Raw genomic sequence first — 16,778 nt, 5'->3', positions numbered from 1 at the left:
CTATCAATCAATGAGATTTAGAATTTAGATATTTCTTACTCCGGTCATTAGGCTATTGCGATACCCAATCTTGCTGCTCATTTTGATATAATGACGTTGTCGACAAATTACTGAGCTGATTGAAGCGTTGAAGTATTAATAAGTACAACCAAGAGCGAGCGAGTGATATAATTAAACAGAACTAGTTCATTTTGCTCTAGTTCTATCTAAGAGATTTAGAATTTAGATATTTACTCCGGTCATTAGGCTATTGTCGTATCCATTATTTTTAACACAGGCTTCCACTTATTTATAGTAGAATTAATAGAGCCGAATATATTATATTATTTTATTTAATATCCCGAATATGGTCATATAAATATTAAAAAACAATTCGAGCCCTAAAGCTAGGAAAACAGTGGACGGTTGATTGTGTATACATTAATTGGACCATTGGCACTGTCTTCAAATTGATCAGTAGATAGAAAATATTGTAATGTTTTCTTTCTCTTATTAGTTCACTGCCTGTGTTTTTGAAGTTTTTTTTAAATTATTTATTATATAAATAGCATTGATATTGTTTAATCATTTCGTCCCCGCACCAAAAGTTTTCTGATTTTAACTAACATAAAAAACATAACTTTAAAAAAACCATCAAAATCGGAGCTGTTTCTGAGGACTTCCTTAAAATGCTTGTTTTTTTTACACCGCTATTAGAGGCAAGATGAATATAAGTATAACAGACCTTTAAAGTAATAGCTAATATTCTTTAAAAAATAAAATAAATCCATAACTTGTCTAAACTTCGTTTTTTTAGAATTGCAAAATTTTGTAAACAAATATGGCCGTATTCATCACTGACATTAGTTGTGACGTCATCCTAGGGATGGGCCGTTGATGAACTATATCGAGAATTAACTACTACTAATCGAATTTTATATCAATTGTAAAAAAATCACTTTACTTAAAAACTCACTTCTAAGTTGGCAACACTAATCACACAGTCAAAATACGCGCGATATTAACTATCTACCTTTTTCTGTTACATATTAATTAATACCTATCAAATAACATTTTTTTCACTTGTATCTGTTTGTTATAAATTAAAAGAGTACTAAAAAATTTAGGCAGTACTTGTTAACGCATTATCTTTTTTAACATATAAGTACGTAACTAACTAAACAGCGCTATGAAAAAATTACTTTATTCAAATTACTCAATTACGATATCGATACTGAACGGAATACATTCGATATTTACAATCGGTAAATCGTTCATTTTTAATCTGTGGTGACAATTTTACTTGGCACAACCTTAGAGAGACGAAACGTCAAATTAACATTTAAATGTAATCTGTGTGCATAATTTCGTGTGTAATTTCGTTTATTTCTAAAAATTTTGATTAAACCCTGTGTAAATTAAAAAAAATGTTACGTTTGTATGATTCTCCATAGGTGGATTGTAAAGAACAAAGTGTTTGTGCGTGTTTTAATAGTTTGATGGTTCTGAAAACTGTTATGAAAGTTTGGCATCGACAAAAGGGTTTGTTTATTTACCAAATAGCGCAATTCAATCTGGACATGGTATATATAGACACACTAATATAATAAAGGCGAAAATTTGTGGGTAAGTATGTGTTTTCATCCCGGGAAAGGTTCCCGCGGGATTTGTGAATAACTGAATTCCACGCGGACGAAGTCGCGGGCGTCCGCTAGTATGTAAATAAAACATTCAATAATAAAATTAGTGTCGCATAAGTCTTAATAGGTATTAATGTGTAAAAACAATACGTTTTACCGGTATGTTAAATACCCGGCATATCGTCTGTAGTCCGCCTTAGTTATGATGTTATGAAGTCGTAAATTGCCGACTATGTGTGCTCGGCATTACAACATTCGTTTTAATTAGCCAATAAAAACAATTATCTGCGATAGAAATGGAATTAACGAGCTACATATTCAATAAGTACGTTACACATAATTATATTAAAATGTATAGTATACTGACAGCTGTAATCGAAATACCGGATAACTAGCAGGCGGCCTGTGTTATACCTGCGTAGTTCCCGTTCTCGTGAGTTTCATTATCATCATCATTATCAGCCGATGGACATGTCCACAGCTGGACATAGGTCTCTTGCACTGACTTCGAAACACAACGGTCTCGAGCCGTCAGCATCCAACCGCTCCCTGCAACCTGCACTGCGCTTTCTCTCGGTTTTAGGAAATCGAAATACGGAACATTTGTGTATGCAGTCAGCCTTACTCGGTGAGTATGTAATTCTGTCTCTCTTTCTATTGAACTCGGGTAATAATTACGGTGATATAGAGTGTAAATGAGAGTAAGAGGATATCTACATGTTTTAGCTTATATCTTAGTGCAGAATAAACAAAGCTCGATTCTTTCGATGCATAAGCAAAGTTTAAGAAATAAAGAAAGAAAGTAGCATTAAAAAAGCTTTCTTTAGTTGCCCTCAAACATAAAACGCCCTAATGAAGTCGCCTGTATAATAAAAAAGGCAGCAATGGCGACTGAGCGGTGGGTGACAAAAATGCAATTTAAGTTATGCCATATTAAAAACTCAATTCTGCATCGGAACGACGCGAGAGCGATGCGCTGCAAACAAAAACAGACATTCGATCCGCGAGACGTATAATTAGTCGCATGCTGGCTCGGCCCGGTTTAAGGGCAGACACAAACGACATTCTCAATTTCTGCAATAACATCCTTTCGACCCAGTGCCGGATTTAGGAAACTTGATGCCCTAAGCAATTTTCTTCTGAGGCTCTCTCTATCTTTAGGGGAACTAATAATAACAATAATAGCCTTTTTATTTCCATAAAGAATGTAACAGATGTTGTGCATGCATAAAATAATAAATAAATTAACAAAAGTACAACTTTCTTCTTCATTTTTTTCTGTCTCTTTCTTCCTTAATCATTATGGACTACAGGTGAAAGCCTCGTCTATTTCCCCCCATATCTGTCTGTCTTTCGTTTTAGTGATCCAATTTTCAGCGACTTTTTTTTCTTCATCGACCTATTTCTCTCTTGGTCTACCTCTTTTTCTTTTAATACCTCTTTCTCTTTTTAGGGGAACTACAAAACACTAATAAAACAAACGCCCGGAGTTTGAAATTGCTTTAGCTTTTGAGTGATCATTATTATATCCGTTTATCTCTGCTGCCCCTCTATACGGGATGCCAAGAGCTTATAGGCTAATCCAAGACCGTTTCGACCGAGTTTTAGCTGTGGAGCCTAATCTCATGTTCAGACTAGCCATCTAAGCAGGTGATTTTTTTTAATAAATAAAAGATACAAGTGTGTAGAACTGTACATAGGTGCATTCTCTATTCCTCCGCTCTCATAGGGACGAAAGAGTCACACGACTAAAGATCAGGCGCACAAGCGGCGGCTCCTCCAGAATGGCCCTCTAAGCTGAAGTCCGAGTCTCATAGAGTCTTTCCGGCCTCTGTTTTTATTTTAGCCTTCGGGTCTCATCAGACGATGCTTCTGCGCTCGCCCAACCCCCCCGGTATCGCCGTCGTGGTCTCGTACGGAGTCCACGGCATTTAATCAATAAGAAAAAAAGCGACGGATGACGGAGCAAGTAAAGACTTGCTTTCCGAGGCACGGTAATGACACCAATGGCTAAGCTTTTCACTCCAGGCTGCAATTATTAGACCTGTTCCAGGATTCGAACTTTATTATCCACTGCCGAGCTAGCTAGGGCCACATGAGGCAGTTCATAAAAATGTCTAGATGACAGATCCAAATAAATTACTATTGGTAAACGAAGTGTCAATGTCAAATAAATTACTATTGGTAATCACACTTCCATAATTTTATATTTTAAATGTGAATCTGAGTTTTCTTTCTTATGCTTTCATGTCATCATTCCACTGATTTTACAATGGAGAGCTACGCTATCAGCGAACATCGTCCTATATTTTTTTCCCGTGTTTCTACTTCATTGGAAAATACGCAGATTAAATCAAATATTTTACACAATTAGATAGGTATGTCACTAGTGAGCGAGTTGAGGCGAACAAAAGTGGCCAATTGTCTTAATTTCATTTAGTCGCATTGTAAACAACGAAAGTTATTTATAAAATCTTTGGATGAAACCATGTAGCGTCCGCTAGTGTTAATAAAGTACATAGCTATGTATTTAGTTAATTAGACATTTAAAATGCTAATTAGGTATTTTAAATGTCACATAAATCTTTTAAAATAGTTGAACATTACATACTAGTATGTTCATAAAGTGGTTCTAAATGCAATTATGGCTGTAATTGCGAGTGATTTGTAGCTGTGTTGAGTAAATCAATTGCATACATTATAGATCCTTACATTTTTATGTACATAAGGAATATAAAGTGTCTGGGTTAATGAACATTTTATTGAAATATAATATGATGTAATTTAATTACATACCTATTAGTTGTATAAAATAATTGAAGTCAGATTTTGATGCAATCAATGTCGATAGTCTTAATGTCCTATTGACTGTGATAGCCCAGTGGATATGACCCCTGCTTCCGATTCCGGAAGGTGTGGGTTCGAATTCCGGTCCGGGGCATGCACCTTCAACTTTCAGTTATGTGCATTTTAAGAAATTAGAAATCACGTGCCTCAAACTCTCTTATTCTGAGAGCAGACTCGAGCTCAGCAGTGAGCCGAATATGGGTTGATAACGAATAACCTAGAATTTCTTAAACTTGGTTGACATTCGTTATCATTTAATTAAGAAACTTTATCCAAAATAATTGTTTGAACTATAACAAAAACTTCCTAGAATTCACACGATTTTTTTATATTTTAACATAATATAACGATTTGCAAATTATTATTGTTGTTTTATGTTAAACACCTATGATAAGAACTGACATAAATTCCAATAAAGCTATTCTTGGTTACAATGGATCATTGATATCGGATTAATATTAATTATTTATGTATATTTTATTAATAATACTATATTTATTATATTTTAACCATCTCAGAATCAGAAATAATTCTCATGCTTTTTTTTCTTTTGTTAGATTAATGATTTATGTATGATGATAATGCCATAGTAGATACAAAAACGATTAGAAATATTTTAGATTTATATTTTGGAAATTTTATTGTAGTCTGATGACGACGATATATTATTTATTTATTTTATTTATTATTCTACATAATACATTCTAAAATTACGCCCATTACTCGTAGTTTAAATCTATTAGTTTAGTAAAATAATAATCTATAATGAAGCTTAAGTACTGGACCAACTGGCCATCAAATCTAATAAAAGAAGATTTTTTGGCTAAACCATAATTTTCTATATTTCACTTCCAAGGACAGCTGTCCTATTCTAATCCTAATTATAATTATTTCCAATCATTAATATACAAATAACATAATATAGTCGGTTTCTCAAATCATATTTATTATTTATATGCCTTCTACCTTAGTTATATTAACAGATTTCTTATAGATATAGCAATCTTATACTATTAATGTCATTCATTTCATAGTGATGTCTACATCGATTTACTTTTTCATAAAGCCTATATCTATTTGTTTTTTACTCGTCGTCATTAACCGTATATTTCCATCATTGGAATACCTTATTTATTATGTCTGAGTTTGTTCTTTGCAAAAGCATTTGTGTCAATTTATAAGCTCAAAGCTTTTTATTATTTTGGATTATCAAACAAATGTAATACAACCGGTTTGGGTGTGGAAAGAAATCGCGTAGTGTGTGGTTTGCCTTAGTCGCAACTAATATCCAGCTGAGAGCTGTATATGGTTGATAATAATGATTTTAAGCAATACAGCCTTTAGGATTCTGAGAGCCGGTATCCTAACTATTATGTTTCAAACTCTTGTACGTGATTAGCGAATTTTTAACCGACTTCTACAAAAGAGGCTTTATGTTCATTTGTTCTAGTATGTTTTGGTTTTGGAAATATGACTTCGTCCAAAAATTATTTTACCACAGTATTTACACGGAAAGATACAAAGCAAGTTAAGCCTCAATAGCTCAACGGTAAGAGCGGTTGGACTCATCATCGATGATTGGTGGTTCAATGCTCACCCCGTTGGTCTATTGTCGTACTTCGTCTTGTGTCGTGGAGTGGTCCTAGCACAGTCTTTCCCGACTAGTTGGAGGGGAATAGGAATATTGGTCATATTTTAAAAATATGGCAAATATTCTTTATTAAAAAAAAATAGTTCATTTGTGTAATTTTTCAGTGATGTTTTGTTAAATATTATACGATATTTAGATGAATTTCTAATTTATGTTTTGATTTCAACAAATTTAGATATTAGGATTTTCTGTTTTCAATGCGTATCTTCAGGTTTGTAGTATGTTGTAAATTATGATTGCGTGTCCGTGATTTTCTCAAAATATACGGCCCCTGCATTCTATAAAGTTACAACGATGTGACATCGCTCATTTCCATGGCAACTTCGTTGTTAGTGACATTTTTAAATTTTCATCCTATCCTATATTAACATAAAATTCAAATTCGAATAAGACGTTAAAAGTTCTTCGATGAGTGTCTAATAGCAGAATCACACCCATCCGTTTTGAATCAAAAATCGTACCTACGTAGATAGGTATTTGACAGTATGTTGTCAGTTAAATTTTACTGGTTAAGAGCGTGTCGGTACGATATGGATAAAATTCGAAGCGCAAGCGAGACGCCGAATTATGACTTTCACGTGAGTAAAAAGCACGGAGCGATTGACGAGCGACGCAAACTTTATGACGTGAGCGCCAAAACCATTTTTACCTAATTGCAAGTAAATTAAACAACATAACGAAAAACAAAATGGCCATGTTCAAGATATATACCTAATTTTCTATACAAAACAAAAATTTAATAAAATAAGTTTGCTTTTCCTGACATTGAAAGCAAAATGTGAGCAAAACATGTATTTTCAAAAAAATAAACTATCGAGAAAAGTTTTACAAATTGTGTATTTTGTATAGTCATAACAAAGCTAACACTTTGAAATATCATTTACCCAAATATCAGGCGCCTAACTTTTCCAGAATCTGAGATCCAGAACCATTTGTAACCACCAAATTACATATTGCACACTCTTAAATTTTCTAAAAAAAAACGTGTTTACATGTTTTAGTTTTATAATATTTGTGCATAGTAATTGTTACCTTTTTAAATTGTTATACCGTACCTTTCCTGTTCTTTAATAATTAATAATAACGTAATATCTACCTACCTGATAGTAATAAAGTCAGTCAGTACTGCTAGAGATATGGGTAAGTACATATTACCTACTATATTACATCCCGCCTATAGTAGGCAAATAACTCTTAGTTGTCACAATAATTTCATCAATTTTTGCTGAATTATTCCGTAACTCAGTGTCTTTTAGAGGATAAATTCAACCGAGCAGATGAACTTCAGTGATACAAAAACCATTTCGTAGCATATCTTAATATAGGAACGATTAATTAATTAATTCAGTGGCCTTGATTTTTGGGAAGCGACCGCGTTAGCGAATAACCCATCTGGTGTAAAAATATACGATATGTTTTATACACAACGTCGCGCGTCATATCCATTATCTTTAGGTGACGATTAATCCAATTAAAAATGCAAGATCCGATCTTATAAATAATCAACGCGCTAACTCGACACATGACTTACAATGAAGTGATTTAGCCTTCGCCTCGATATCCCAATGTCCTATTCCAATGCGTGCAAAACCGACGCCGATACGTCGAATTCTTCGCGGAATCGGTTACCGCATCTACCGGTTTTTGTCGTAAATGTCCGACGAACCTCATCCTTGTACCGAGGAACTTAATAATTCAGTTCCAGAACATCGTAAATTTTTACTTATTGATTTCGTGTGTTAAGATTTAGTGGTGGAACATCGAACATCGATATTGATGTCGATGTGAATATCGATATACGAGTCAAAACATCGATGTATCGATTATATTTTCAAACAGAGTTCAAAAATAGGAGGAGGTTTCTCAATTCGACCGTTTATATTTTTATTGATATTTTACTTTTCTATTTCGGTGGCAGTATTTTATGTTAATAAAATCTAGGTATTATTCGGGCCTGGAGTACCTACATTTAAATTATCATCTTCGCCCAATGTTGTATCTAATTGCTTTATAACTGATATTTTTAATCAACTGACAATCTCTTGGTTGTAAGGGTCTTACAAGTTTTGGGTAATGTAAATTTTACTTCTAACGGTATACACGGTAGGTACATATTCTTGGTCATCTCTAAATATATGTGGTATGGTTTCGATATTATTTCACTGCCCACATCCCTAAGCGCGCTGCAGGCGTGACTTACTTATCTGTTTGTGGCTGGCGTAAGACAGCTTTGGGTGTAGTAGAGAATGATATATACGTATCCTTAGTATAATGATATTATTGGCATATCTTACAAATTTCGCAAAATCCCAACAATGTTAAAATATCGATGTACCACTCCCATCGATATCGATATATCGACGTAACAGTGATGTAGACACGTAGGTACGTCTAACATCCCTAAATGTTTTTCATTAAAATTTCATCTTTTATCAGACCTTTTGATATTGAACGCTGTGATCCGAACAGGGTGGCAAATTGCTCCTTTTTCCATGCTAACTGTTTGAACATCAGCGGAATTTATATGTGAAATGTCCGCGACACAAAAAATGGATTCCATTTAATTATGGACGATTTTAAAATCTGTGAACAATGCGAACGATCCTTTGTAGTCGCGTTTCGTTTTTATTAATGACGAAACTAATTTGATAATTTCTTATTGAAATCACGAGACCAGTTGTTTGACAGCGATTGTTTAAAGAAAGGTGGGTCTTGGAATTGTTTTAAAGCAATTTAAAGGATAAATAATTGTATAATATGGAAGGTACCTACTAGTTTTAGTAAGCAAAACAGTGTCAAATTATTGTAAAATTACTATAGTTTGCTTCCAGCCCCATACCTCAACAGCTAAGGGGTTGAATTCAAATAGAGTGGTATTGAGTATGATTTTCTTAAACAGCCCCTTTGCCAGCGACATAATTGTTTACCTACTAGATTGCACCCAAGGTACAATATATGTCGCTTCTTTTGGCTTATTAAAATGGGAGATATCATTAGTTTTTATTTTAGTAAATAAAATTATTTTCACTAATGGTTCAGTTAAAATCGATCGAATATTTTTTGATATAACTAGCAGATACTCGTGACTCCGTCTTCATGGACTTCTGATCAAGGTCTAGAAAATAAAATATATATTAATGATAGCCATTAAAATATATAAGCCGAGAGAATAATGCAACTTGACTGCTTTTTACTGGCAACATTCCGTTTAATTGAAACTGTCAATCGTTTTGTCATAAATATGTCGCTTATTGTCATTTATTGACTCAAGCGTCAAGTTGGAGTTAGGACCGATACCTTCATATGAGGCGTATGTTATTAAACTGTATATAAATAAATAAAATAAAATAAAAATAAAAAAGCCATTTATTTCTTACAGAAGTAGGTACTAGTTTACAAAGTTTGGTTAAGTTAAGTTATATATATAGGGTAGAGTAGGGGTAAGATAGGGTAGGCGTAGAATAGGCAAAGCGATTTAACCAATTTTAATCAATTTGCACACTGTCTGCAGTTTGATCCGACTTGAAAGATAGGATAGTTTAGGGGTAGAGTACGGTAGGGTTACTGTGGCAGGGGTATGGTAGGGTAGGATAAGCTTTAAGGTAGAGTTAGGGAAGAAGTAAGTGCACATAATTCAAAGAGAAGCTTGACCGGGTTTGCTAGTACCTTGATCTATATAATTATTATATAGGCGCACATAGATTACTTTACCCATTCTGCTCCCAATTGGAAATCCACGCAAAAATACCTTTAAAATATTAATTTAAAAAGCTGTATTATACGTTTAGATGCGTTATTAGCATAACAATATAATTAACAAGCCTTTATCTTGTTCATTTTAAGTATGTACATTTTATTTTATATCATTTTAATGTGCCGCTGTAATAAAATTTGCCAATATAAACGTTAATGGATTTTAAAGCTAGTAAAACGTAAAATAGATATAGCTATCGCTAAGAATTTATGCTAAGTTAAATATGGAGGTGTTAAGTAAATAACAAAATTGATTTTTTTTATATTTTATCCTCAATCTTGGCGACTTAAATCAATTAATTTAAGGTAATTTTATGCATTATCTGGTACGGAAGAATTATTATTGTTATTTTATGCTTAGAGCCGTGATAGCCCAGCGTATATGACCTCTGCCTCCGATTCCGGAGGGCATAGGTTCAAATCCGATCCAGGGCATGCACCTTTAGCTTTTCAGTTATGTGCATTTTAAGAAATTAAATATCACGTGTCTCAAACTGTAAAGGAAAAACATCGAGAGGAAACCTGCATACCAGAGAATTTTCTTAATTCTGTGTGTGTGAAGTCTGCCAATCCAAAAAACGAAGCAATTAATCACACTAATCACACTAATATTATAAAGGTGAAAGTTTGTGTGTGTGTAAGTATTTAAAATGTAATGTAAGTATTTAAGTATGTTTGTTCCTCCTTTACGCAGCGGCTACTGAAGCGATTTTGCTGAAATTTTAAATGGAATTTTTCTGGATTAAAACATAGGCTACTTTTCATCCCGGAAAAATCCATTAATCCCGCGAGATTCGTGAAAAACTGAATTCCAGGCGGACGAAGTCGCGGGCGTCCGCTAGTCTCAAATATTACAAAGAACCTACTTTTTTTTTTTATTTTTTTATTCTTTACAAGTTAGCCCTTGACTACAATCTCACCTGATGGTAAGTGATGATGTAACCTAAGATGGAAGCGGACTAACTTGTTAGGAGGAGGATGAAAATCCACACTCCTTTCGGTTTCTAGACGACATCGTACCGGAACGCTAAATCGCTTGGCGGTACGTCTTTGTCGGTAGGGTGGTAACTAGCCACGGCCGAAGCCTCCCACCAGCTAGACCTGGACCAATTAAGAAAACCTTAATCGGCCCAGCCGGGGATCGAACCCAGGACCTCCGTCATTAAATCCACCGCGCATACCACTGCGCCACGGAGGCCGTCGAAACTTACTTAGGTAGGTAATCGTCTAAAAATCCAAATCCTCGACCACGTCCGGTGGTCGCGTGGCCACTAATTATACGCGAGCACTTATCGTGCGGTGACTCGGAGGCTTTTAGCTGCTCGACACACAAAACACACATAAATCTCCAATATCTGGGCGCTGACGCCGGCCCGTGGCGACGTGTCCCCAATATTAATTGCGAATACAATGTCTGTCCTAAAATAGTTACGCTCTAGTAACTTATTTAAATGAGTGAATAAATAAATTAATTAAACAAATAAAAAAACCCGACTGCATAAAGTTTAAAAAAAACTGAAAAGAAAAAAACAAGCTCAGTCCAGAAGTGTAGAAAGCAATTAGAAAACAGTCGGGACCTATTAAATTATGTAGAAGAAAATCATTCTATCCAATATCTAAGGTCCTGTTGGCCAAACTATCGTTAATGGTAGTTAATTATAGTCTAGGATTTTTTTAGGCAACCTACTCGCAATATATTTGTAACGTACTAAAGATATAAAACCCTTTTCATCCAATAAACAGATAGGTGAAGGTTCTTTCTAATGTGGACCTTCTACTATAATAATATATTCTGAGACCGTAAAAGAAGAATAAAATGTGTGAGATACATGTGCTTCATTATCTGCTATCCTATTTGATAGTCGATACCTTTTATGATAATGAATTCAGTTAGTGATTTTCGTCGATTAATGTGATGTATTTACAGAACGAGAGCCTGCTACAGCCAGACTTACTTCATTTTACGAAGGCTCCTCTAAACAGTTTAAAAAGATGAATGATTCTACCATAGGTGAATGTGGTAAGCATATATAGACTTTGGATCATGGCTTTGGAAGCAGGTTTCAATGGTAGAGCAGATTCTCAATATAAAACTTGATATTTTTTATATTTCAACGGGATAACAGGCATTAGAGTGCCTAGTGGCAGTTAACAATGTTTTAATATTGTGACGATCGCGTAAATGTAAACGCAGATTTCTAAGGAATTTAAACAGCGCCATCTAGTGGCACAGCACAACTGTTTCAATTATAAGATAATGGTGGATAAACGCGAAAGTTTGTATGGATGTTTGTTACTCTTTAACGCAAAGGGGTGTGGATTTTCATCCTCCTCCTAACAAGTTAGCCCGCTTTCAACTTAGACTGCATCATCACTTACCATCAGGTGAGATTGTAGTCAAGGGCTAACTTGTAAAGAATAATAAAAAAAAGACGTACCGCCAAGCGATTTAGCGTTCCGGTACGACGCCGTGTAGAAACCGAAAGGGGTGTGGATTTACATCCTCCTCCTAACAAGTTAGCCCGCTTCCATGTTAGACTGCATCATCACTCACCATCAGGTGAGATTTTAGTCAAGGGCTAACTTGTAAAGAATAAAAAAAAGTCGTACCGCCAAGCGATTTAGCGTTCCAGTACGATGCCGTGTAGAAACCGAAAGGGGTGTGAATTTTCATCCTCCTCCTAACAAGTTAGCCCGCTTTCATCTTAGACTGCATCATCACTTACCAGGTGAGATTGTAGTCAAGGGCTAACTTGTAACGAATAAAAAAAAGTAAGATGTACAGTCATAGTACACGAATTCCAGACCGTCAAATAAATTCACGCTTCGCATTCCAGAAAGTTCCGGCTCGTAAAAGGAACGTACAAGCGACGAGCACGGCTCCTAACATTTGTGATAAGCCTACTTTTTGAGGCCGACGTAATTTGTCGGAGGCGCCGCAGATAAAGCCGGCCGTGCAGCATGTCTGTGGAATGCCAGACAACTTGGACTGTGGAACTACGATGCGTACGTTTGGATGACATTTTTTCGTTATTTTTCTTTGGAAATTCGACTTGTGTGTGACACAACCGTTTAGTGATGTTGTCGAATGAATCTTAAGAGCGCGCAGCGCGTCGTTACGATATGGATAAAATTCGAAGCGCAAACGAGACGCCGAATTATGACTTTCACGTGAGTGAAAAGCACGGAGCGATTGACGCGCGACGCAAATTTTATGACGTGAGCGCCAAAACCATTTTTACCTAATTGCAAGTAAATAAAACAACATAACGAAAAACAAAATGGCTATGTTCAAATTTCTAGTTCTAATTTTCTATACAAAACAAAAATTTAAGAAAATAAGTTGGCTTTTCCTGAGATTGAAAGCAAAATGTGAGCAAAACATGTATTTTTCAAAAAAATAAACTATCGATAAAAGTTTTACAAATTTTGTATTTTGTATAGTCATAACGAAGCTAACACTTTGAAATATCATTTACCCAAATATCAGGCTCCTAACTTTTCCACAATCTGAGATCCAGAACCAATTGTAACCACCAAATTACATATTGCACACTCTTAATATATAAATGCGAAAGGTCATCACGAAATTTTAAAAACCGCTTGTACAATGACGAAATTTGGCAGGGAGGTATTTTATTGATAGTAGAGGTACACTAAGAACAGATTTTGCTAGAGGGCCGGATTAAGGAGGTTTAAGGGCGTACGAAGTCGCGGGCGCCCGCTAGCTAATTACAATATGTAGCAAATTTATCGTGTTATAAGTCAAATATTGTAAGTATTTATTTTATACTGGTATTTTATATCAATTTGTAGTTATAATAATATGTACCTCGGACCAAATTTTAAATAGTGTTTTGTAGGTACACAACTAAGTTTTTGCATTTGGTAGTATTTTAGAAGAAGTATGAAGTTAAGTATCCGCTGACGAATTAAGTAATTTTTTTTTTAAATTTTTATTAAATGACAAGTACCTACTTACCTAAGCCCTCGACTGCGATCTCACCTGAAGTTAAGTGTAGTAGTGAAAACATCAAATTTTTATTAAGGTGACCCAGGCATATGTTTTCTGTGATCCAGGAGCTGAGGCCAAAGAGGCTCAAAGCACAGAAAACATACAAAGGATAAACGTTGCCATATTCAGTCTCGAAAACGGTACCAAGGATTTTTATGAAATTGAGTATTGGGTTCGGGGGCGCTAACTCTATCTAAAAAGTTTGCTTAATTCGTGCGTCATCAATTCATCATCATAAGTAAATTACCGGGAGGTCAAGGTACGCTTGGGCCAGGGATGTCAATTCCCTTTTAGTATTCAGGTGTCTCTGGAGCGATAAATCAATTTAGTTAGGTTTCATTTTTAGAAAAGTTATCGAGAGGCTTATTAGGTCACCCATATACTTTTATTGGAATCAGTATAATATTTAGTAAATTAAATTAGCAAATAAAAAATATATACAACATTAGAAGGGATTACATATTTGCAATTTCACTTGGCAATTATTGAACCCGAATATTATAAGACCAGCTGTTACAGAGACGAAAGGGTTGATTGTTTTCTCAGTGGCGTGTATGTCATCCACACTCAGGTAGCTTCAGCTCTTAATTTCGCCGCTACAGTTTTTGTGAGGCGCTCATTTTAGGGTTATCTGCTTCGGTATGGCTGGCGCTGGCTCTATCACATTTTTTTTGTTCCACTTTCGGTCGAACAGCTCGTCAGAATCTGTTGTAAGTTTGTTTTTGTAATTTTTTTATTATTTAGTGCTGCCTATTTCTGTCGTATAATTACATAGTTATATGTGTCTATTATGAAACAGCATTTATATTTAATTAACTGAAATTCAATAATTGCAGTATTTTTTAAATTAATTAAAACTCGTTTATTTGTAATAAGAAATTTTAGTTTATTTAAATGTTAGAGTTGATTATGAGAAATATGTATGTCTTGGTACCACTGTTGATGTTAATGACAAAGATGTCTTACGTTTACGACTATGCTCCTCAGTTAGTACTGATGATAATAATGACAAAGGTGTCTTATATTTAAAACCACATCCCTCAATTAGTGTTGATGATGATAATTACAAATAAGTCTTGCGCTTAAAGCTATGTTCTTCAATTAGTACTGATGATGACAATGACAAAGATGTCTTACTTTTAAAACTACGACCCTCAATTAGTCTTGAGTCCTTGGATTAGTACTGATGATGATAATGACAAAGATGTTTTACGAAACTACATCCTTTTATTAAATTTGATGATGATGTTTACAAATAAGTATTACGTTTAAAGCTACGTCCTTCAGTATCTACTGATGATGATAATGATAATGATGTCTTACAATAAAGACTGATGATGATAATAACAAAGAAGTCTCACATTTTAAACTACATCCTTCAATTAATACTGATGAAGATATAGATAAAGATGTCTTGGATACGAAGTTACGGTTAAATTAGCTGGTTAAATGTCTTCGCATTCTGAGTACTTGCCAATAGCGGCACATTACTATCAATTAAACATTCTATAAACATACAAACATCTACTTATTTGATACCGGCACGCCACAAGCTCATTTAAAAACGGGCTAGTGTCATTTATTATCCTATTAAGCCATTTGTGCTGTAAAGGTTGCCTTTTTCGACTTAATAAGTTAAACCTCTAGTTTTTTTGCCCGCCGCAGTCGCCAATTGCGATAACTAACAGAACGCGGCAAACATAATTAAGACATAAACCAGTCTTGCAATTTAGTGAATTCTTAACAACTGTATAAAATTCCAATTAAATGCCTTTAGGGCCGCCGCAAACCGCAGGCTTTCCTTTAATAGTTTGGGAAGAACGAGGTAAGTGCGCGCAGGCAAAACGTGCGGAAACTTAATCAACTGAAATGAAACTTAAAGTAAACAAAATGAATTAAAGAACGCAGAGCAGTTCAGTTGTTGTAATAAAAATAAATAAAATTAATCACACCGCATTTATACTGCGAAGAACTTCCGCTGAACGTGACTGACAATATAATTTTTGACTTTTTGATATTTTTTCGTGTTACAATAATGTCCAACCTAAAGATATGTATCTTGTATGTACAAGAAGGTACGGAAGAAACATTTTTTGTTGATTCAATTTTACGCAACCGGACAAGATAACTGTAATCATATAAAATCACACAATGAAAGACTAGCAGCGCTGTTAAAAATATCAAGAACTTCGTTGCCATTCAGGAAAATGCTTCTCGAGCAAGCAGGATCTATATAGAAACAAAGAAAAAGAAACAAATTTACCAAAGATTTGGTGACCATTTGTGTCTGTAAAAATGTTTCTGTCTATATTTTTTCATTTGCTTTTACGTTTCGAATTGAAATTTTGTTCGGTATAGGTTTGTTTTAGGCAGTAATTTGAAAACGTGTAAATAATTGACAAAATTCCTTAGCAATGAATGATGTTTTTTTATGCTTACCAATTAAGACCAGTACCTTGGCTATTTGCTCGATTCGTTAACTATAACTTTGAAAAAAGTTACTCAGCCAGTCATTTTAATTGGTATTAAGCTCGAAACAAAAAAGTTTATCAGAATTTCATTGTCTCTTACATTCACTATTATTCAAGTTTCGGAGAAAATAGTTACAAGTCCCCTTTCAACTGAAAATTAATTGAGTTTTATAAAAAAATATTCATAGCATATCTTCTGTTACATAATTATTATAAACGGCTTTAATTTTCTGAGAGCGACCAAGATATGAAATAATTCAGCAGAGACAATAATTATTATGACAATGTAGCAACTGAGTAAACTATTGGTCTGTGATATATAGTGTCTGCGCCGGCCTTAAGCACGTAATCAAATACTTTTATAGACACAGATTGCTGTACAACTCTATTACTAGCAACACTTATAAATTGAGACAAGAGTC

At 34.6% G+C, this 16,778-nt stretch overlaps 1 protein-coding gene across 2 annotated transcripts in view; it reads right to left on the bottom strand.

Moving 5' to 3' along the window:
• Positions 1-16,778, bottom strand: part of LOC112054675 (homeobox protein aristaless) — a 116,446-nt gene that overhangs the window by 55,270 nt on the left and 44,398 nt on the right. The window lies entirely within an intron of this gene.

Source organism: Bicyclus anynana, chromosome 3 (genome assembly GCF_947172395.1).
Source record: "Bicyclus anynana chromosome 3, ilBicAnyn1.1, whole genome shotgun sequence".
Classification (NCBI taxonomy): domain Eukaryota; kingdom Metazoa; phylum Arthropoda; class Insecta; order Lepidoptera; family Nymphalidae; genus Bicyclus; species Bicyclus anynana.
Note: the sequence above shows the minus strand (reverse complement) of the source record. Positions and strands in the feature narration are given on the sequence as shown.